This window comes from Podarcis pityusensis, assembly GCF_964106645.2.
Source record: "Podarcis pityusensis genome assembly, chromosome: 5".
Lineage (NCBI taxonomy): Eukaryota > Metazoa > Chordata > Lepidosauria > Squamata > Lacertidae > Podarcis > Podarcis pityusensis.
The window spans coordinates 23,153,399-23,175,402 of record NC_138032.1 but is presented as its reverse complement, the minus strand read 5'-3'; the positions used below and the strand labels follow the sequence as shown (position 1 = coordinate 23,175,402).

The 22,004-nt window shown below is 41.7% G+C and overlaps 1 protein-coding gene and 1 long non-coding RNA gene across 28 annotated transcripts in view; one reads left to right on the top strand and one right to left on the bottom strand.

Moving 5' to 3' along the window:
* The window catches only part of MBNL1 (muscleblind like splicing regulator 1), a 185,145-nt gene that overhangs the window by 66,368 nt on the left and 96,773 nt on the right, over positions 1 to 22,004 (top strand). The window contains exon 1 of one of the 27 annotated variants that reach the window (XM_081008135.1): positions 20,848 to 21,005. The exons of the other annotated variants lie outside the window; for them this stretch is intronic. The gene's annotated coding sequence lies outside the window, so the exon portion shown is untranslated. Of the gene's footprint in view, positions 1 to 20,847; positions 21,006 to 22,004 lie in introns of those variants that run through there. 27 annotated transcript variants of the gene reach the window in all.
* Positions 1,456 to 17,197, bottom strand: LOC308478556. The gene is made up of 3 exons (XR_013987149.1): positions 15,309 to 17,197; positions 3,850 to 3,976; positions 1,456 to 1,725 (listed from the first exon to the last, which is right to left on the bottom strand). It is a non-coding gene; the product is annotated as an uncharacterized lncRNA (long non-coding RNA).

Sequence of the window (22,004 nt, the reverse complement as noted above, 5' to 3'; positions counted from 1 at the left end):
CCAAAAGTGAGAGGCGAAATGAATGTAAAAAAAAATATACCTTTGTACGCTAGGGTAGTTTGTACACACAGAGAGACATCCTTCTCTTATCTTCCATCCAGAGAAGCTGGATGCAATATCAGAGTTCAGGGAAACATTCCAGACAGGCAAAAACATTTTTTTGGGGGGGAGAACGAGGGTCACTGGGATGCGTGTGGCCTGGAGAGAGATATGAGAGTCGGGTAGAGAAAGATCTGGTAGCTGCATTGGGCTCCTGAGCCTCAGATCCCTAAACCCCAGGTTGAGCTTTTCCAGTGACCTGTATCTTGTATAAGTCTGTTTGTAAGAGCAACTACTGACAGTTATAGCGGTCTTTCCCCAGCTGCAGAAACATAGAGTAACAGTGTGGCTGCTGCAAGAGATTTCTCTCTTCTCTCTCACACACACCAATTTTCTTCCATGACTAGTCAGTAGAGGCGCAGCTTGACTAGACATTCCTGCGACGCTAATTCTGAAAGCTGTTCAGTGCACCCCACTAAAGGTGGAATAGTTTTGTAATGAATACAGCAAGGCCTCATAACTGCTTATCAAGCCTGTCGCAGGTTGCTGTTGTTGTATAGGATCTGTCATGCCCACATATAATATATCCCACCTGATTCACCTTACTGGAGCGGAAGCATATGGATCTGAGTTGATTTCCCCCCTCTCACTGATGATCGATCAGATTCCCTCCCTCTCCATCACCACCACCAAATACTTGCAGCTAAAGTTCCCTCACCAAGGAAGCTCCCTCCTTCAGATTGCCAGCTCTTCGCCTCAGAAGGCTCTGTTTTATTTTTATTTGTCCGTGGGGCTGCCATTACTGTTTTGACTGGCAGCACAGGGGTTCTGTTTTTTATTTCATTTTGCTAGCAATTTAAAGGTGCAGCCTTCTGGAGAAGGGTACCAGCGCAAATCTGCTTGCAGTCTCTCAAAAGGCAGGATAAGAATGGGGAAGTTCGAGACAAAAGAAGGCAATATGCTTTAACCTGCTTCCCAAGTGCAAATAAATGATGGAAACAATCATGACAGCTGCTTCTCTCTGGGACTGCAGCAGTCGCCGGGGAGCCAACAATACCTAAGGGTTATGAAACAGATGACAGATGTGCCCATTAAGAGGCACATGGGCCTAGTTCCTGTCATGTCCTCTAGCTGTTTCCCCTAATATGTATTATCTCAATCTTGTTCAGCTAACTAGACTTTATCTGTGGCCTATTATCCATCTGACACCAGTTAAGATGCAGGGTGGGAAAGATGCTTGACGTGACCTGGCTGAAAATCATTATGCTCCTACTTTGCGGTGCTTTCGTTGAACGTGTGGTGATGATAGTTAATAAACATGCTTGTTTATTGTATTTATTGGCATTTGTTTTGCGCCCAATTAACCAAGTTCTCTGGGCGGTTACATATTCTTTTGAAAAACCAATATGATTCAAATGCAATCAAAATTGTTGTTTTTATTTGTACATTAGAGCATTTGTAAATGTTCGAAACACCTTGTGTGTATTGCCTTGTTGCCGTTCTTATAATAGCTCTTTAAGGTGAGAGAAATGTATATAAGTAGACATGTTGAGGATTGTTCTCTAAAGGCCACATAGAGAATTCATGACAGAGATGAGTTTCTGAGAAGTGAGAATTCCCCTGTTTGCTCTTAGCTGCTCCATTAGACCACACATGTACTTTTTATAATAGAAATTCTTCTTTCCCCTGAAATGTATTCAAAGCAGCTTTGAATTAATATATATCCATTTACTTAAATCAGTATCAAACACCAACACAACAGCAGATAAAATAGCAGACAGTTAAATGTAACTACCAGCAGCAAAATTAACTGAAGACCAGCATGTCAATGAACCAGAAGCTTGGGAAAACAGTCTCATTTTTTTTACCTAGACTGAGGCAATAGAAATGTTCTTCATAATTTCATTACAGTGGTACCTCGGGTTAAGTACTTATTCGTTCTGGAGCTCCGTTCTTAACCTGAAACTGTTCTTAACCTGAAGCACCACTTTAGTTAATGGGGCCTCCCACTGCTGCCGTGCCGCTGGAGCACAGTTTCTGTTCTCATCCTGAAGCAAAGTTCTTAACCCGAGGTACAATTTCTGGGTTAGCGGAGTCTGTAACCTGAAGCATATGTAACCTGAAGCGTATGTAACCCAAGGTACCACTGTATTTTACTAATGCATTCATTGTATTTATTTTGTAGATTTTTATCCCACTTTTCAACCAGAGCTCCCCAAAGTGCATAAAAATACTTACAAAACAGAAAAGTTAAACCTTGCTTGCACACCCAAATATTGAATACCATAGTTAGTAAAAAAGTGTTCTCTAAGGACAGAAGTTGACTGTTGAAGTGGTAGAATATCAAAACACCATGAGGTACATTTTGTTGTTGTTGTGGGGGCAGGCCTGCCTCATAAATGCTTTGAGCATCATCTAAGTGGGGCAGACTTTATTTGTACCAGGGTGAAATTTCCCCCTTGAGAAAGAGAGAAACTGATTTCCATAATGAAAAGTTTCCTTTTCTGAGCGAGAACAGGAAGCCTCATAAACCTTACAAGGAAGCCTGGTCCTTGTGATTTCCAGATCTATCCCTTGGTGATAAATGTCAGATAAACATCCTCAGAGTTGCATGCTTATCTGAGTCCAGCAAAAAGCTGTTTCCCCCACCCCCCAAATCTCCTGTTGTTCTACGCCATATCTGTTATAGCCTGAATTAAAATTTCCTATGTCTGGGGGTAGTTTTAAATTTTAAAACAGGGATTTTCTTAACATTAACTTACGTTTCGCACATGAATATGAATTACATACATTGCAATTACACACACGCTTTGGCTTTTGCATAGTTTGCAGAACAGCCTTCATCTTGGATGTACAGTGATACCTCGGGTTACATACGCTTCCGGTTACATACGCTTCAGGTTACAGACTCCGCTAACCCAGAAATAGTACCTTGGGTTAAGAACTTTGCTTCAGGATGAGAACAGAAATTGTGCGCCGGTGGTGCGGCGGCAACAGGAGGCCCCATTAGCTAAAGTGGTGCTTCAGGTTAAGAACAGTTTCAGGTTAAGAACGAACCTCCAGAACGAATTAAGTACGTAACCAGAGGTACCACTGTATAGGGGAGAACCGGACGAAATCTGAGAACCCCTAGAGCAGATTCCCCCCCCCAAAAAAATGTGGTGGGGGTAGGAATGGGAGGGGAAGTTTTGGGTAGTATCTGATGCACTTGTTCAATGAGTGAGTTATGCTTAGTGCAACAGAATTCCTTTCTGCCCCCCTCCTGCTCTGGAGGGTTTGGTGAAGCCCCGGGGCAGATTTAGGGGGTGCACAGTGGGGAGAGAGGGAGACAGTTCCATTACACAACTCTAAATCCTTGTGCTAATGGAATGAGTTACCTGGCACTACATGGTTGCGCAAATGAGTGCGGGGACTTCACCGGATCTACAGATACACCCGAATGCTCCAGAAATAAATAACCGAAAGCGTTATGGCTTTTGTACTTTATTTTCTACACCCTTCATCAAGTTTCAGTCAATTGTTCACCAGGGAGAGATGGTGGAAGGTGAGTCTTCCATTTTCTACCCTGCCTGTTTCCTCCCTATAGGAGACGGTTGGCTCCAGCCCCAAACGTGTTGCACACACATTGTTTCACATGGGAGTCTTGCCCAATGAACATTTGATCTGTGCTGCTTGCTTTGACACTCCTGATGACATATAGAGAAGTCTGAACCTGCTTCTTTCCCTCTGCTAATAGGCGCTGGACATAATCAATAAAAGTGGTAATCAACGATATATATCATAGCAGGATAGAAATCAACAGAAATTTACCTTGATAGCTTAACAGATGTTTTAGATCTGCCTGGTTATGCCCTCTACCAATGAGCTATTCTCTCTGTATGCACATATTTCCACATTAGGCCTTTGTTCACCAGCCTCCAAAATGAACAAACCACTTCTGTAACAACAAGTTTCATATGCTGAGCTCATTAAAGAATTTATTTTTTTAGTGTAGGTGTCACACCAAGCCGTCAGAGGCATAAGATGTTCAGAATCAGCTGCTAACAACACCCTGACATTCTGCTCCCAAGTAGAATAGAGATACTTTTGTATTATTGTTTTCTAATAGGTGCTTTTGGCATGGTGGCTGCAGTATAAAGGAAAGATCCAGAAGTTACAGTGAAAAAGAAATAGTTCCTGGAGCTGGTGCACTCCAACTCATAAAGTACCTGGTGCATAATGCTATGCGATTCCTCCTGAAATTATTTTGCATGTGTGGCAGAAAGCCAATGATGTTGGTTGAATGCAGACAACATTGTCTTTCCTTCTCTCTGAGGCATTCAGAGCAGAATGGAGGTCAATGACACAGTAGCTTGCAAATCGCATTGCAGAGGCAGGCACAGACAGAACTAAATAGATGGCTGCATTTATTTTCATTAGCTTTGTTGTGTTGTACAGGGTCTTAATTGGTTTAGAATTTGTACTGTGTTGCTGAACATGAAAACTGCAATTGTGTGTGTGTGTGTGTGTCTACACGCATAGAAACACACAAATCCATGTACTTGTCATGGTATAGCTTTAGTATCCTGGTAGTTTTGTTTCAAATATTGTTGATAAATCAGGGTAGCAGTTCAATTGTATCTTGTCTGCCCCCCTCCTTCCGTGTGTTAACCTCATGAACCTGCTAATCTTTTTCACATGTTCTGTGAAATGGAAAAGTGTTGCTGCAGACATCTGTTAGAAATTTATTCTGAAAAGCATTTCCCTACATATTTTCCTACGTTTGGTGTTATGCATGGCTTCTAAGATATATCGTTTATCTTCTATCCTCAATTTTCTTCTGTCTTTTTTGGTAGAAAAATTGAAGGGTAGTGGTGGCATTTTTATAATATTTTTACAATTTCAGCACTACTCCCCCCCGTATCCAACAATACCTTGGAATTCAGCATGAAAATCTTTGCGTTTTGTGTTTGTGTGGTCAGTAATTCTTCTCTTTGTCTTATTTTGATACAATCCGAATCCTTTGTTTGTTTCCCAACACAGAAACAGCTGATTTCTGCAGCTGTTTCCATTAACGAAAAGCCTGCAGCAGTTCCTTTCCTTGCAATAAAAAATGCAATTAAATACACACCACATTAAGTAACATCAGAATGTGGCCTTTGTGGTTCTGGAAAGTCAAGGATCAACTTCCTTTGAGGATCTCAGACTTGTCTGTATCCATGCCTGCCCGGGACTGAACAGCAGTTTTGTTATTCCATGGTGTGGAGTTGCCTCATTCTAATTTTCAAGTAACAATTATGTAATCTCTGATAAGTAATAAGCTACAAGATAACGATGATAATGATGATGACACTGAGAGCTATATACACGTAATGTGGGAGATCGGTGATTTCCCGATGTTTTAAGTTTTGTTTAATAGCAACTGGTTTGTGCATGACACTAAATGGGATTGAAGCAATGGTGCTAGGAAAAGAGGAATTTAATCCTCTGCCTATGCCTTTTCCTAAATCTGAATCATTCAAACACTTCCCAAGTAATCCCCAACCCCACTGGGGCAAATAGTAGATTTCTTGGAGGTGATGTGAGGGGAGGAGGAAGGCTTAATTCCCACCTCCCTGCCGTTTTAGCATTGTTACCCTGATCCAATTTGAAGCTGCCCATGTCTTCTATAACTCAAACATACAGTGCAGCCCATTACATATCTACTTAGAAGTAGGTTCAATGAGCCTTTCTTCAAGTTTAGTGGGAACAGGATTGCAACCTATAAATACCAGGAGCTCTATGAATCTCCCGTACCATTTTGACTTTGCTCATTGCTCAAAACACTTTGTTCATTTTCTTATAGAGTGATCCTGTGTCTCCCATAAGCAAGTATTATGCCAGCGCTAGTGTAACATAACACATTGCTACCTCTTCAGCAAATGCAAAATAAAGAACGATAGCAATAGAAACAAAAGCTTGCGTAGCAACACTGACAGAATCCTTTCAGTGCCCATGACAGAACCCTGTGTTACCTCACAAGCTTGTAGCTCTATCAAAAGAAAAGAAGAAGAAATAAATCAATTGCAATGTCACTCATGGACAAAATCCACATATTCTCTATAAACAGAATGCAACAATCAACATGCAGTGACAACACGAAAGCTGAGATATTATTTATTTATACATACATACATACATACATACATACATACCCTGCCTATCTGGCTGGGTTTCCCCAGCCACTCTACACAATGACACTACATAAACTATGCCGCATCTACTACGCAAAGCACACAAGTGAGCATTGGGGCTGAATTAGCTCACATGTAAAGGCAAACCTACCAAATTTCAACTTTCTGAAACAATACTTCTCAAGTTACCCGGTTGAAGTTATCCAAGTGTAGCCGGATCACATTGGCTTCTATTCATTGGTGATATTCCCCATAACTTCCTAGAGAGCTGGTTCACATGTAATGCCAAACTTTGCGCTGTTGTGCTCATATGTTGTAATTTCCTCCTTGAGACTAATCAAAGTTTTCAGTTTCACATGAACTGGCAAAGTATGGTTTATACTTGCCATACAAACCATGTTTGGAAACTAGTATTGAGCCTGGCTTGAAATCACATGTGAACTGAACTTCTGTTTCTGCTTTAATTGCAGTATCTAGCTGTGGAGGAAGGTCCATTAGAGCAAGTGGGGGCATTGCTGCATCAATCCCAGCCTGTCCCCAGCCAGTCCCACCTGCCTGCCTTCTTACTTACAACCAGTTAGGTTGCAGTTCTGCCTGTCTTTGGCTCTGTGTACTGCTCAACCACCAGACCCAAAGAGTACCTTGCCACCATTGGTATCTAGAGTATGTCTCTTTATTAATCCTTGCCACTTAGTTTGAATGTTACATTTCATTTCGGCAGCTCGGTTGGATGCTTCACAAAGGAAAGCTATTTCCCCCTCAATCTCACAGTGGCAAAATGTCTTACTGCAAAACTGTCAAAAAAAGACAGTTTCTTTTTACTGAATATTCACATATTTAGTTTATTGCATGCTGCTTTTGTGCCTGCATGTTGCATCTGCTAAGTTAGGTTTCAATCATTTTTGTAACTGCAAAACTGGGACATTTATTATTATTATTATTATTATTATTATTATTAAAATATAAGGGATATATTTCGGAAATAAGTGGGTTGTTCCCTCAGGTTTTCAGCTAGCTTCAAAATGAGGGTTTGAATCTTCCCTTTTCCTACCCCTCCTCCTGAACTGGGTATATTTGTCCCATAAATAGTTACCTTGAAGGGCCTCATGTTCCTTCTGAATCTTTATACTTAGCCTTGGCTAGGATATTTAAAAAGAGAGAGAGGGAGAGAGAGAGAGAGATTAACTTGAATTTGAGAGGTGTTTTCAGTCTGTTCCTACTGGCTCCGCCAGAATGAGGCCTCCTGTTTGGCTAATGTGACAACATTATGGCATACCCACAAAAAGAGAACCAGGTTAAAATTTGGCTCAGGCGGTTTTTCTTCTCAATCACATAAGATACCCATGGCAGCAGTGTATCAATTTTATTGTCTCCCATTTTCAGACATGCAGTCATTGGGTTTAACTACCAGCTGGCGATATATACTGGGCACAGTCCAGCCAAAATTAACCCACTTGTAGTTCAGTTCAAAGTTTGTTCAAAGTCGAGACCATATGTTATAACTAGGACAAGTAAGATGAAAACAGTTTTCAGTGCTTCATGACTCTGGAGACTAAACAGTGCTTAAGAACAGCCAGTACCCTTAGTTATCATTGTGAGAATCTACCACATTTTTATTTAGATATTTTTGGCACCGTGTTGTTGCTGTAAATGGAAACGAGTCTTCTTTTGCAATTGTTTCTCTCTTTCTGCCAGCAAGTAAATTCTCTGCTTTGGGTTGAATAGACCATAATTTGGCTTGAGCTATTAGTTGGTCCAATTATTTAGTTCTTACGTCCGTGTAAATGGAATACCCCAAAAAATACTGGGGTGGAGGTATAAGAGGGGACAACACACCACTTATATGTCCCATTGATTTCAATTGAAGAGATACAAGCATGTGCTCAATTTTCTCTTCAACATTGTAGGACTTAAAGGTTATGGATTTTGGCTAGATTTTGGCTTACTATTAATAGTACATACAGAAGAAGCAACAAATTATTTTCTGCTTAGAGTCATGGGGTTGTAAGAGGCCTCCAAGGTGATCTAACCCAACTTCCTGTCAATACAGAAAATCTACTCCTATAGCAAGCCCATTACCAGATTTCATAGTAAAATAGAATTCAACACCATGTCTAATTTATACACATCTGCCAGTGCAGAGCCAAGGGGAGACTTCCTTTCTAACTACCGACCTCATGCTCCGAGATCAGCAGAGCATGGACCCCATGATACAGTGGCACGAGCATAGCATTCTTGGTGGTGGCACCCCAATTATGGAGTTCTCTTTCCAGGGAAGTATGGTTGTATCCCACACTGCTACTTTTTAAAGATCATGCACGCTTCTGGGATACAGATTTGCCCTAGGCTGTAGCAGTCTTTGGTATTGTGCTTACTATGTTGAGCTGTTGCTTTAGTTTAGTATGGGGTTTTTTTGGGGGGGGGGGAGTGTTTTAATTAGCTGGTGTAGCTGGTTATATATTTTTTTATCATATTGTGCATGGCCCTGGGGTTCTTCAGGATGAAAGGCAATGCAATCATCACCACCATCAATGAATCACTTGGAATCTACCATTTCACAGGACTCTGGGGTTCTACTGGCCTAGACTCGCCCCCCCCCCGCCGTAGTGTTTGCCTGTAGGCTAATGCATCTCCCTAGCCATAATATTTGAGTGACTTATACAAGAACTGCATTTCATAATGCCCCATTGGTAAGCCTTCAGAGGGATAAATAGAAAGTCTACACAATCTTCCTGTGGCCATGCATGTCCCCCCCCAAAATGGTCACAACATCCTTGTGAATTAAGCTTGTTCCACTCCGATTTTGAAAAGACTACAAAGAGCACCTGAGTTTTTAAAATTCCGAACATCAAATTACCAAAGCAACAGTCTTCCTTTTGCTTTTGCATCTTCTGGGGCATCTTATTACCAGGTTTGGTCTAGGGTTAATGTGTCTCTTCATCTCATCAAGAAGTTCTGCTGTCTTTGAAAAAAAGAACTCTGCTTAACCAAATTTCAGGCACATGTCTTTATCTGTAGGGATGCTTCTGTTTAGGTAGCTGCACATGTTACAGCTTTTACACAGCACTCTTTGTTCCCTGGTTAACCACTGAAGAAAATTTTGCAAACATGATCCTTGCAGATAAACAGCTCTTTTAGTTCCCTGTTTATACCCATGGAGCAGCTCCACCCTGACCAAGCGTTCCCTATAAATATAATAGCACAAGGGTTGCCAACGCAGCGCCTGTGGGCCTGCAAAGATTCAATATCCCCTCAGAAGTTCACAGTGTGTGAGAGATAGTTTGCTGTCCCTGCTCTGTACCTGTTTGCACTGGCTCAGCCTCTACTACAATGAACACACCACCTTGAACATTTCATTGGGTGCTAGGCCTGGACAGCCACCTTCCCTTCTTTTCTGAACAGGTGAGGGTTGGGAAGAGCTTCTCTCTGTGAGTGCATTCAGTGGTCACTGATGATGTTGCCTTTTTCTGTTGATGGGGGGGCTGATGCAGGGGGCATGCCTGCACTGTCTTTGGGGGGGGTTCCTGTCTCTTTCTATGCACTTTGAGGTGCAGCAGCCATTTTGTGTTACGTCCACTCCTCATAGCAACCATTTTGTGAAGGACACCTAATGGCACTTTCTCAGAATTTCAAGTGTCCCAACCGTTTGGCAGACTCTGTAATAACATGTGGCATTAGGCAATTCCCAGTTCTCCTTTTATCTGTTGCAAGGGTCAGCAGTGTTTCATTTACCTCCGTACTCAGTTTCTTCTTATTTATGTATCAGCCCATTCATAGCTCACCAAATACCACCTCAAAGTCCCTCCCAACTCTGCAGTTCTTTGATTCTATCATCTTGATAGAATCATTTGATTCTTCATCTTGAGGCATATGCAAAAGCTTTGCCATAAATTAATAAATAAAAACGCAAATACTTCTACTAATAATTAATAGTTTTTTTCAGGCATTCTGCTGAATGCATGAGGACTGAAAGTGGAGAGGTGTCGTGGTGTGCAAGCAAAAGCTGCCTCTACCTACTCTTCCCATGGTGAGCAGGAATGTCTGAAAGGCCCTTCTGAATGTGTTCAGCTGAACACACTTCAAAGCCTTCCTGCAATTTGTAATGAAAAAGCACCCTCATGCAACAGGGTGCAGGAGAGCATATAGGAAGCAGCCTTAAACAGTCAAACCCCAGGTTCCTCCATCTCAGCATAGTTTGTCTTGAATCTGTGAGCTTCCACTTGCAAAGCCACTGAGCTATGATGACCCTCTCCTGTAGGTTTTATTGTTGTTAGCCGCCCTGAGCCCAGCTTCGGCTGGGGAGGGCGGGATATAAATAAAAATTATTATTATTATTATTATTATTATTATTATTATTATTATTAGGTGGGAGGGTTCAGCTTTTTGTTCGCACTGTTGAGTATATATAAAAAATAAATAGATCCCACTTCTGCATTATATGTGAGGGTGACTGACATTAAGAGGGACAAAAATGGCTTCCTCAGTGGTGTCTAGTTTGGCACTGGGTGGATGATTGAAGGAGAAGATGCTAGAGGCTGCTTATTGTGTTCCTCAGCACTGGAAAAGGGGCTGGGCATATTGGCATGTATTGTTTTAGAGGCCCAACCCTAAGAGATCATGGAGCATAACATTCTTATCAACTCCCTGTGGAGTTAGAGATGAGCATGAATATTCCATTTCACTCTTGTTAGTAAAGAGACGAAACATTGGATGCTATATTTATACCTTTAGTATTTTTTTAAACAACTTCTTTTGGCATGGATGTCCTCATGAAGCAGCATACTCTACAGTAGCATGCCTGATTTTTTTTAATGCAGCTGCTCCAGATTTACAGAGGTGCGGATCACAGTCTTGGGAATTGTTTAAATCTTATCTTTATTTCAATTTTGTATTCCAGCCTACTGGTGCTGTTCTGTTCCGTTATTATTATATTATCTCACCGGTTCATGCGATAAGCAGTTTTTGCAGGCCTTTTCAGTGGAGCTGAAAAGTGTGCTTACTCCCCAGATAAGAGCCTGATTAGACAGTTATCTGTAGTGCATGGTTGTCTTTGTGAAATATTGATCTACAAAATGGGTAATAAGGCTTGGAAAAGCGCTTTGTGTGGAAAGGCAGTTCTAAGTCAGTTCTCTGCTTGTCAGTCGATTGACAGCATAATGCAATTCACTCATTTCCACTAGTGTTTAAAAGTGTGTGCGAGTGTGTGTGTGTGTGTGTGAGAGAGAGAGAGAGAGGGTAAGAAATGATGGAATGAATGACTTACTGATATATTTATCTGTAGCATTATCCATTTAAATTCTGTGCCCTTGGCTGAGAGGTTTGTAGATGGCAAGAGATAACAGTGGTCCTAAACTTAGGTAAGGTAAAAAGGTAAAGGACCCCTGGATGGTTAAGTCCAGTCAAAGGCGACTATGGGGTATGGCGCTCATCTCGCTTGAGGCTGAGGGAGCTGGCATTTGTCCATAGACAGCTTTCTGGGTCATGTGGCCAGTTTGACTAAACCGCTTCTGGCGCAACGGAAACCAGAGCACACGGAAACGCCATTTACCTTCCCACTTATTTATCGACATGCACTGGCATGCTTTTGAACTGCTAGGTTGGCAGAAGCTGGGACAGAGCAATGGGAGCTCACCCCGTTGCGGGGATTCGAACTGCCAACCTTCCAATCAGCAAGCCCTAGGCTCTGTGGTTTAGACCACAGTGCCATCTGCATCCCTCTAATAAGCATAATACTCAGGAACTTCTGTCTCCTGAAGGAAGGCACCCTTCAATACGTTAATCATTGCTTTAGGCCTTGCTGAGACAAATACCATTACTGTGGTAACCTGTTCTAAGGTTTACATTCATTCACCCTGTATTTTGAGTAGTTTAGTTCTTTTCAGGCATCGCACCAGCAAATAGTTGTATATAATCTGGTACTGTGATTAGCTGCAAGCCCTGAATACTACAGAGAAATATATGTTGGTGTTGTAGTTTTGGCCACAGCTCCTTCAGTCGGACACAGTAAAGCAGCTACATGTTACGGCCTTATGCACAGGCCTTGCTAGCCGGACCTAATTTGGATGTGGCAGTGACCCTACCCTGAGGGGAAAGGAGAAAGGTCTTGTCTCTGTCATCACACTGAACTTGAGAGGCTATCAAAAGTCTACAGTACATCTGCAGGAAATCTTTCAGGTCCTCCTCTTCAATTCAGAGTGTTGTCCTTATAGGTGATCAGAGCATCTTCAAAGTGCAGTGAGACTATGTCCGGCGAGACTGTTGCCATTTCCTGCATCGAAGAGAAAAGCACCCTTAATTGATCCAGAACATTGTGATGAGTGAATGTATGGGACCCCTGCTTGTGCAGCTGAAATGTTGCTTATATATCAGAGAGGGTGAGAGAGAACATGCCAGTGGCAAGAGAGGGATGGCTCAGTCAGTAGAGCATGAGATTCTTGATTGTGGGTTTTGGGTTTGAGCACCATATTAGACAAAAGATTCCTGCATTGCAGAGGGTTGGACTAGATGACGCTTTCGGTCCATAATTCTAGGTTTCTGTGATTCTATGATGGTTCACACCTCACAGTAAGAGTCATTCTTGTGGGGAGAAGATATCAAACTGACAATTGGCTACAACTCCCATCATCCCTGGCCGTTGGTTATGCTTGCAGGGGCTGATGGGAGCTATACTTCAGCAACATCTGGAGGGCCAAAGTTTCCCCACACCTGATTTTTAAGGAATATACAGGACTCTTAAAATGAATCCCGTGGCTGTGGAGCCTAGTGCTGGGGTTCGTTCTGCTATTGGTTGTATGACACTGCTGTTAGCTGCAGCTCTTGCACACCATGTACATCACTTGATAGTTTTGCATTTGATTATTATACATACTTGCAGCTGGCTCCGTTGGAAAGTGTTGTAATTGAGAGGATAAGATGTGGAAATTCCTTTGTTGCAAGCACCAAACAATTAACACGTGCTTGAAATTTGTCCATGAAGAGTAGGGAAAATGTATAACTGGGTTAAAGCATGCAGCAGAACTGCCTTGGGTTTACAGATGCAAGCTCTTTTTTTTTTCTTTTTTCTGCCTTGGGTTTTCTGAACGCTAATACTCTCTATACTGCATTTCCTAGTTTTGCTTTGTGGCCCTTGCACCAAGTGGAGGAGTGGGAAGCTTTGGCAAACTTGCCGTTTCATGCATCTCTGACATGATTTATTAATCCTCTTTACCAGATATCCTGTCACTCTCTTGTGTGAAGTCATTGTAATGAAAACGCCGATAGGCACAACCAATAATGGGAGCGGTGGCTGCAATCGAGTGCAGAGCTCTGTAGCCAATTTTCAGATGTGAATGACTTGGCCGTTGCTATTGAATTTATACCAATAATTGTAATTGCACAGGAGCTTATCCAGAGTACAGCCATGGCTTGTGAGTTACAAGTTGATAATGAAAAGCTAATTTATGTTTTAAACCAAGCGGGGCTGTATACTTACCATGCCGTTGCTTTTATTCCAATACGTGTAGAATTTTCAAATGATAATAGGATATTAGTTTTCCTTCCAAAGCAAACATTGTGCTGCTGGCTAATGATCTCATGTGAACATTAGAAGAGCCCGGCTGGATCAGACCACAGGTTCATGGAGTCCAATGTTTTGCTTCCCACTGCAGCCCTCTAGATGCCTCTGGGAATCCCACAAGCTGGGCTTGAATGTTTTAGGGCTCGCCTTTCCTTGCCCCTCAGCAGCTGTTATTGCAGCCCAGATTACATGCTATGAGTAATGTGTAGTAGGTACTGACATATCCAGATTTTCTGTAATTATTTACAACCAGAGATGGCAGTCAGAGAAATTGTTATCTGGCCTGCAGTTGTATCCATCCCTGCCAGTTGCATTCTTGGTGAAAATTGCCTGAGCAGCTAGAAGGCTTAGACTAATAGATGCAATGAGCCTTTATTTCGTTTTTTTTAATTTTGATGGATTTGATTGCACATGTCAAAAGTAATTTTGACATGTTTGCAGCATGGTTATTAACACATACACTATGAAGATAGTCCTGTATTAAGTCACTAAGAAGTCTTAGTTGCCTGGAGCCTCCGCTGAATGTATGGGGGTCACCAGTGGGACTGTGTATAAAACTTAATTATTTGTACAGTTTGTTAGCCTATAAAGTAAAAAAAAGAAAAATACTTCTTTGAAAAAGTTATTTGAGTGATATTTTGCACCATATGTTAGGCAGAGAGCCAGGGTAATTAGCTGAATGAAACCCACTCAGTATTACAAATCAGCAACAAAAACAGGATTAGCCCTATTACATTAAAATCAAATAAGTAAGTTGATCTGAGATTCTGATCCTGCCCATGCCTGGATCTTATTTGTTTGAATCCTATGTATGTTGGCTTAATTCTGATCCTACAAACTATGGTGTAAGGATTTGGAAATCCTGACATTAGAATGCAATGGCAAATCCAGTTCCGAGTTTTTTAGCCCAGTTTTTTTTTTTTTTTAAAGTTACTTCAGAACTGTGTCGTTGAAGCTAAACGGATATCTTTTGAGATAACTGCTTGGAAGGTCGGATGCTTAGGGCATTGGCTATGTTGCCATTATTTCATTTTATAGTCTGTCATTCTCCATATTATTCTCAAGGCAGCTAATGGTACAGTAAAAATTGCATACGCTTCGTCTGTTTTGAAAAAACCAATCTCTCCTGCTTTTTTCTTAGAAAATCAAGATGGCTAACAAAAATTAACAGAATGTAACAATGTAATAAACAAGTTAAAAAAGCCCTTCAGACTTGTAACCAGTTAGTTTATAAAATGCAAATGTTCCATAAAACAACGCATGTGAACAAGGCCACCAACACCTTTGCTGTATAGAAAAGATTCCCAGCACCTTATAAAAAGTGTGTAATGTCTGGACAGTGTCTCCTACAGTATAAACATACTGTGTTCGGAATAAAATCCAGGAAAAGCAAGCATTATGCATTTCATAATAAATCTTCGCAGAATCTGAGTATTACATGTTTACACGTGAATGACAACTTTTCAGCATATCCCACACTTCCAGCAAAACTAAAGGATTGGTTCCGTTCTAACAGCTGAACAAGAGCAGCAAATCTATGAACGTCTCTCTCACACCCTTACCAATAGTTTCACACATAGCGAAGTCCCCTCTCCTCTCTCTGTGTCTGTCTGTCTCTCCGTCTCTCTGGCTCTCACGTGCAGTGCTTGAAACTTCACTACTCAGTCACAAGGTTCCTGCAAGTTATCTGTATGCCTGGAGTGCCTAGTTATGAATAAACCGCCTTTGGTTTAGATTGGAACATCTCTCTTTCCTCCACCTAGTATACATGATGTATGGAAGGACTCTTTCTGCTCATAGGGAGCGACCGAGATTCAGTACATCGGGGGTGGGCAATCTGTGGCTCTCTACTTGTCATCACTGGATAGCAGCTCCTGGATGGATGGCGGTAGTCCATCTGGAGGGTCACAGGTTCCCCATCCCCGCAATGCGTTTTTCCGTAATAAAAATGTCACTGTGGATAAGGGGTCATCCAGAATTCATTTTGTGCAGTGTTTCAAGGCACAGGCCCACACTTTAAAGCTCTTTAAACACTTTTATTCAAGATAGATGTGGCAGCATCATGCACATCCGTAGAAGAGAGATGAGTTGTCCTCCCCGGTCTATGAACCATGACCCCCAGCTTCTATTACAATAATAATAAGAAGTTTGAGATAAGAGCCGAAATGTTCAGGTACTACTAATCTCATTTTTGTGTGAGAAATTACCCTGTTCTCCTCTTTCATCCCTACCATCACATGTGGCAGAGATGCATGAAACTGAGGTTGCTAATCTCAAGCATCATTTAGGCCTCTGATGCTCCAGCACCTGAAACCTGTTGAGTTATGTGGAGTACTGGGAATTATGCAGAGATCAAGCCTGGCAAGATCTCTAGCTTCCACTTTGAATGAGAACCGGATGGCGGAATGATAGGCTGTGTTGCTTCTGCTCCTGTTAAGGGCATTGACCACATTGCTCTCCATTCTCTCAGATAGACCATTTCCACAAACAGTCTGAGAAATCTTCAGGGTGCGATTCAATAGAGCCCAGTATTTATACCTTGTCGGGGTTTTTCTGTCATGAAACCTAAGGCAGCCTGAATGTGGTTCCCAGGACGTCAGTCAACCAGACTCAGACTTGCTTAGTTTCAGCAAGGTGGTGGCCCAGTGTACTTTTAGACCATAACCGGGGTCCATTCCTTAGGACCCTCAGTGCCTCTGATGGGCAATGTACAGCAACTAATAAATATAATTCACTCAGCACTCACAAGCCTAGATAAGACCATCAACTCCCCTCCCCTCATTAAAGCCCTACTGTTATTTTCTCAGCAGCCATAAAGGAACAAAACCCCATTAAATATACAGTTTACATCTTTCTTTCATTGTTTTCCAATGTTTTGTTTTGTTTTTAATCTTTATACTTCATTCTGCCCTTAACTCTGGGTTGCTGAAATGTTCCCAACTCCTGTTTACCAAAGAGGGTCAAATTTTTAATGTATTAGCTCATCTCCGAGTCTCCCCCCGCCCCTTGCCATTTCCTATAAACTGTTTCTGTGTATTTTATGCCCTAACGAGCACTGATCTTTGCACCTTTAATGACTGATGCTGAAATGCTGTTTGCTGTTTGCCCTGCCACCAGTGTTGCCATTGGTCTAGATCCAAAGTTCCACACACGGAGTTCCTCAAGTGCTGCAGAGCTAATCCCTTCCCATCCATCCATCCTGTGGCACTTTGCATTCCCCTAAAAAGCTGTTCCTCAAAACCAGAAAGCCAGAGTAGGCACAGAGGGATGTCGTTGGAGCAAGAAATCTGCAATTATTCCTTCTTTGAATGGAGGTGCTTTCCACTTGTCCTCAGGGTACTATGGATCTCAACCACTATTTTACTTTCTTTCCATTTTTGTGGAAAATACAGGAGGAAGTACCCTTTTAATATTTTCCTCCTGTGTCAACCCCAGTGAAGTCACAGTTTGCATTGGTACATGTGCTGGCCCTCACAAACAAACAAAATACTTTAAAAAAAATCCAGTTATGTATTTGAATCAATATGAGAAGTTTACGTGCTATATATATATATATAATATATATATATATATATATATATATATATATATATATATATACACATGTCATGAAATAGTTTCCAGTGGTTTACAAATTTAAACACATGGTTAAAGCAAGATGACAACAAACAGCCCCCCAAAGTGGGATACAGTGGTCAGCTTCAGCTTTCAGGTGGCAAACCGTAATTAAATAGTTAACAGGTAGGTAGCCATGTTGGTCTGCCGTAGTGGAAACAAAATTTAAAAAAATCCTTCCAGTAGCACCTTAGAGACCAACTAAATTAGTTATTGGTATGAGCTTTCGTGTGCATGCCTGTATCTGAAGAAGTGTGCATGCACACGAAAGCTCATACCAATAACTAACTTAGGTAAAGGTAAAGGGACCCCTGACCAGTCGTGGCTGACTCTGGGGTTGCGGCGCTCATCTTGCTTTACTGGCCGAGGGAGCCGGCGTACAGCTTCTGGGTCATGTGGCCAGCATGACTAAGCCACTTCTGGCGAACCAGAGCAGGGCACGGAATCGCCATAACTAACTTAGTTGGTCTCTAAAGTGCTACTGGAAGGAGTTTTTCATAATTAAATAGGGCATTCTTACCAGTTTGGAGAAAATCAGCAGGGAGGATATGGGATGAATTTCCCTTGGAAAGGAATTCCATAGCATAGAACCCATGTAGAGAGCATGCATAGGCAGTGGTCATCATCCCTGACCATTGCCTATGCATCCTGAGGCTGATGGGAGTTGGAGTCCAGGAACACCAGAAGGACTACAGCTTCCCCATATCTGGCACAGTGGATCCATTTGAGAAGGATGAGATAATTTAGAAGCATGTTTTGTTGGAGGACTAACCTCTTTCTATATATAGAAGCTTGTATGCCAAAGGAATTGAGATATTAATTAAGATCTCACTGATATCTGATTAATCTTTGGAAAGGGATTCTCTATTTCCATGCCTATTAACGTTTGTGAGGGTGGCATTTGTAACTGTCACAGAAATAAGCCCATTCCCCACTCAATTGCAGGCTAATCAAAGGTTAAGTATTTATTCATTTATTTATTTCACTTAGCATTTTGATCTGCTTCAAAACATCATTTTAATTTCGTCAAACGCTTCCTTGTGTCCTTTTAGAAAATTAAATGAATTAGGGAGAAGAAAAAAATGGAATGAATGATTAATTGTGGATTTTTAGAGTGGTTTGGGGAATTTTTTTCTGTTGAGATCAGTCCATCTAGTTTATTATTTTCTTATGGACACACTTCCTCAAGTTTTGTTTTCTTGTTTATACCAGCTGTACTCTTTGGGCTCTGTGGCTTCATATCATATTCCAGCCAGATATCCATTTTACTTTAATATGGTCACCATCCCATTGAGTTCATAATCTCTTTTTTCAAGCACTGTGGCTGCCAATCCCTCCAATTTGTTTAAAGTACAGTAGTCTCCCTTCCTACTTCTGTCTCACAAAAGAACACACTCTTTATTTTTTGTTTCTTCCAGAACTGACTAAGCTTCCTGTTATTCCACTCCGTCAGACTTTCCCCCAATATTCTTTTCATGTTGAGTCAGATTTGTTTGCCAGCAGATTTCTTCAGAGTTTCCCTGCTATTTCTCCTTTGTATTTCTGCAAGCCTCTTCCATCAGTTAATTTTTATTGGTAGCAGACTTTGCGTCCACCCATGTGTGATTTAGCTGAAGTGATTTCTCTACGTCTTCAGCTGAAACCATTTTTCTATATAAATTCAGTCTGCAGAAGGGGGGGGGGGCACTGAGGGAAAAAAATATCAAATGCCCAGTCCCCTGAAGAGAGTATTAAACTTTGGAAGTTAATACCTCAAATATATCATTTTCACAGTTTTATATACTCTTTCTGTTTGTGTATCATGTAAAAATGGCTCCGGTGGGACAATGGAGCATAGACTCAGAACTGCTTGAAAAGTATCCCCCATTCTTTCGCGCTTATCAAGGACAAGCACATATGTTCCAAACCAGTGCCAATTTTTTCCAGAAAAAGAGGTGTAGGAAGTCACCATGGACATCTCCTTCGTTCTCCTAGAATGGCAATGGCACTCACCTGAGAGGTGATGGACCTGAATTACGGCTGGAAAAAAAAGCCCCTGCTCCAAACACAAAATAGGGCAAATGCTACATGTATGTATGGGACAGCGGGGTGTATAGTTGGTAGAAACTACCCGTGGCACTTATAACATGCTTTTTTTAATCAGAAATGAACACACTTCCTTCAGAGGCAGAGCTAGCTGCTCCGGCAGCTTACATGTGGTGCACCTGGGGGCAGGGCGTGCCGCTCACGGCGGTGGCACGGTGAGCGTCCCACAAGGGGACGCTCCCCCCATGCCCCCTTCCTCTGCCAGTGACTTCCTTTCCCTAATCTTTCCATTGTTAATTCACATTCCCTCAGCCTAAACCAGGAAGTGGGGCGCCTGTGGCCTTCCAGATAGTGTTGAACTGCAACTCCCATCATCCTTGACCCTTGACTATGCTGGCTGGGAGTTGGTGGGAGTTGGAGCCCAACAACAACAACAACTGGAAGGCCCCGCCCACGACTAAACTATGGCTTGGAATTATACCTACCTCAGCTAATATTTTCCAAAAACGCCCTTAAGAACGGCCATGCTGTCATTGCACAAAATGACACAAATAGCATGGTAATGAGCACAGTTTGTCTGCTGCTTCTAGCCTGCCATCTACAGTACTGGGGTTTTTGTTGTTGTTCACGTTTTAGTGGAAGTGAGGCGTGTGAAAAAGCACAGAGATTGATTTGATAGCTATACTTGGATCTTAGTGACCTATATTTCTTCTCCGCGTGTTGACCAAGGGGATAAAAAAGTGACCCATTTCTTCATAATTTATATTTATTTTTGGAGAGGCCCTTGCTAACTACCTAGCTGAGCAGCAATGTCAGGGGGATAATATAACATCAGCGTAAACAAGTTATTTTTGCATGCTAAGGGTGACCATGCAGAAGTGACTCACAGGTCTGCTTTGATGCTTATGACCTAAGCAGTCATTCCCAAGACTTAAAAATAACTTGAGTTTTATAGCACACTCTGCGGAGTAGTGTGTATGTATTACAAGATAGTGTTCACCACCCTTTGACTTTTTGCAAATCTAACCGAAGACTGCCTTAAGCAACTCTTGTGAAAATATATATGTTAGGTCCAAATTATTCATAATATGGGCTGAGGAAGGTGCATTTGCCTGACTAAACAAGGCATCTGTTCTGCTTACGTTTAAAAGCATGTACCACGTGTGCCCTTGATACATGACCGATGTGCTAATGCTACATGCATACAGCGCATTGCCTTTGCTGTTCATTTAAATGCAATTTGCTCTTCTTCAAGGGAGTTCAGCCAGTGTAGAAGAAATGTGGGTTTGCAGGCTTCTGCCATCAACCTTTTGGGACAGCAAAGAGCTTAGGCAGAAGCGTAGAAGAAGTAATGGTGGTTGCAATTTGTCTGTAAACATACAAATAGCTTTTATCAGTGCGCATAGTAACCAAGAATGCTTTGGCAAGCCTTCTGCGTGCAAGGAGCCCCCTCTATTGAGTTTGCTGCTGCTGTTGCTGCTTATCCTCTGGCTAACCAAGGAAAAGCTGCTGACCTGGGCATCCTTTGCATCTGGCTGTACTGAAGAGAGTCAAGACATGAGTTACGGCTGTCTTCTGGATTTTTACCAGAGCAAGGAGCCTTGTCCTCCCAGTCAAAGGTAAGGGATGAAGCTGGCTGGTTGGAAGAACTGGTTGGAAGAACTTAAATAAGCCTTGGGTTAAAAGAATATTAAGTGCTGATTTATTTGAACAACTTTTACATATTCATCAGCAGACAAATTGAAGTCACGGCACCACCACATCTGCAATATCTTTTTATTTACTGCATTTATTTGACATTGAATGCTTGTTGTTTGTTTTTTAATGAGTGCTTGGTTTAAAATTAGTCGTTCCGACTTTGTAAAGCTGCTTTGGGTTGCTGTTTTCTGCGCAAAGTTTCCGTGTAAATACAACCAAGTGAAAATAGTTGATTTATAACCTTGCCTTTATTCTATATATAATAGTAAAATAATATTAATAATGATCTAACTCTTTCAAAGGTGAGAGGTAGATTGCAACTGGACTGTTCTTACACCATGAGAATTCTGTTAGATTGGGTTGCCCCTGCCACTTCCAAGAGCCATTTACAATAACTTGAAATACTGGAATTTAAGAATAACTAAACCTTAGTGGGTTTTGGTGACACAGGGCCAACTCTCAGTGACTACAGCATTTCACCATTAACTTCTCAGATAATGGTATTTCAGCTCAATTTGCTGTAAGATTCAAGGTGAGGGTCTTTGGCACAATCTGATGCATTGACAGATTCTCATATCTGGTCAAACCATCGTTTCCTCACTGAAGGAAAGCACCAAGACTGGTATCATATCTAGTGAAAAGGACCATGATACCCTCCTGTATTGGTACAAAACCCTTTTTTACAGGATTCCATGTGCAGCATCTGGTAAAGAAAGGCAAGTGTGTGCTAGTATCCTTCAGCCACAAAGTCTTAAGTTGGAACGGCTGCAGGTTTCTGAAGCACAACACCATAGGAGTGTGCAGCCACCAAAGGGAATGAAGGCCGCCTCATAGTTTTGCCTTTCTCCATCCTCATTTCATTAAAATCAGGAAGAGCTACATAGAGTCGTGCTTCAGACTTCTGTTGACACTGCTGCACT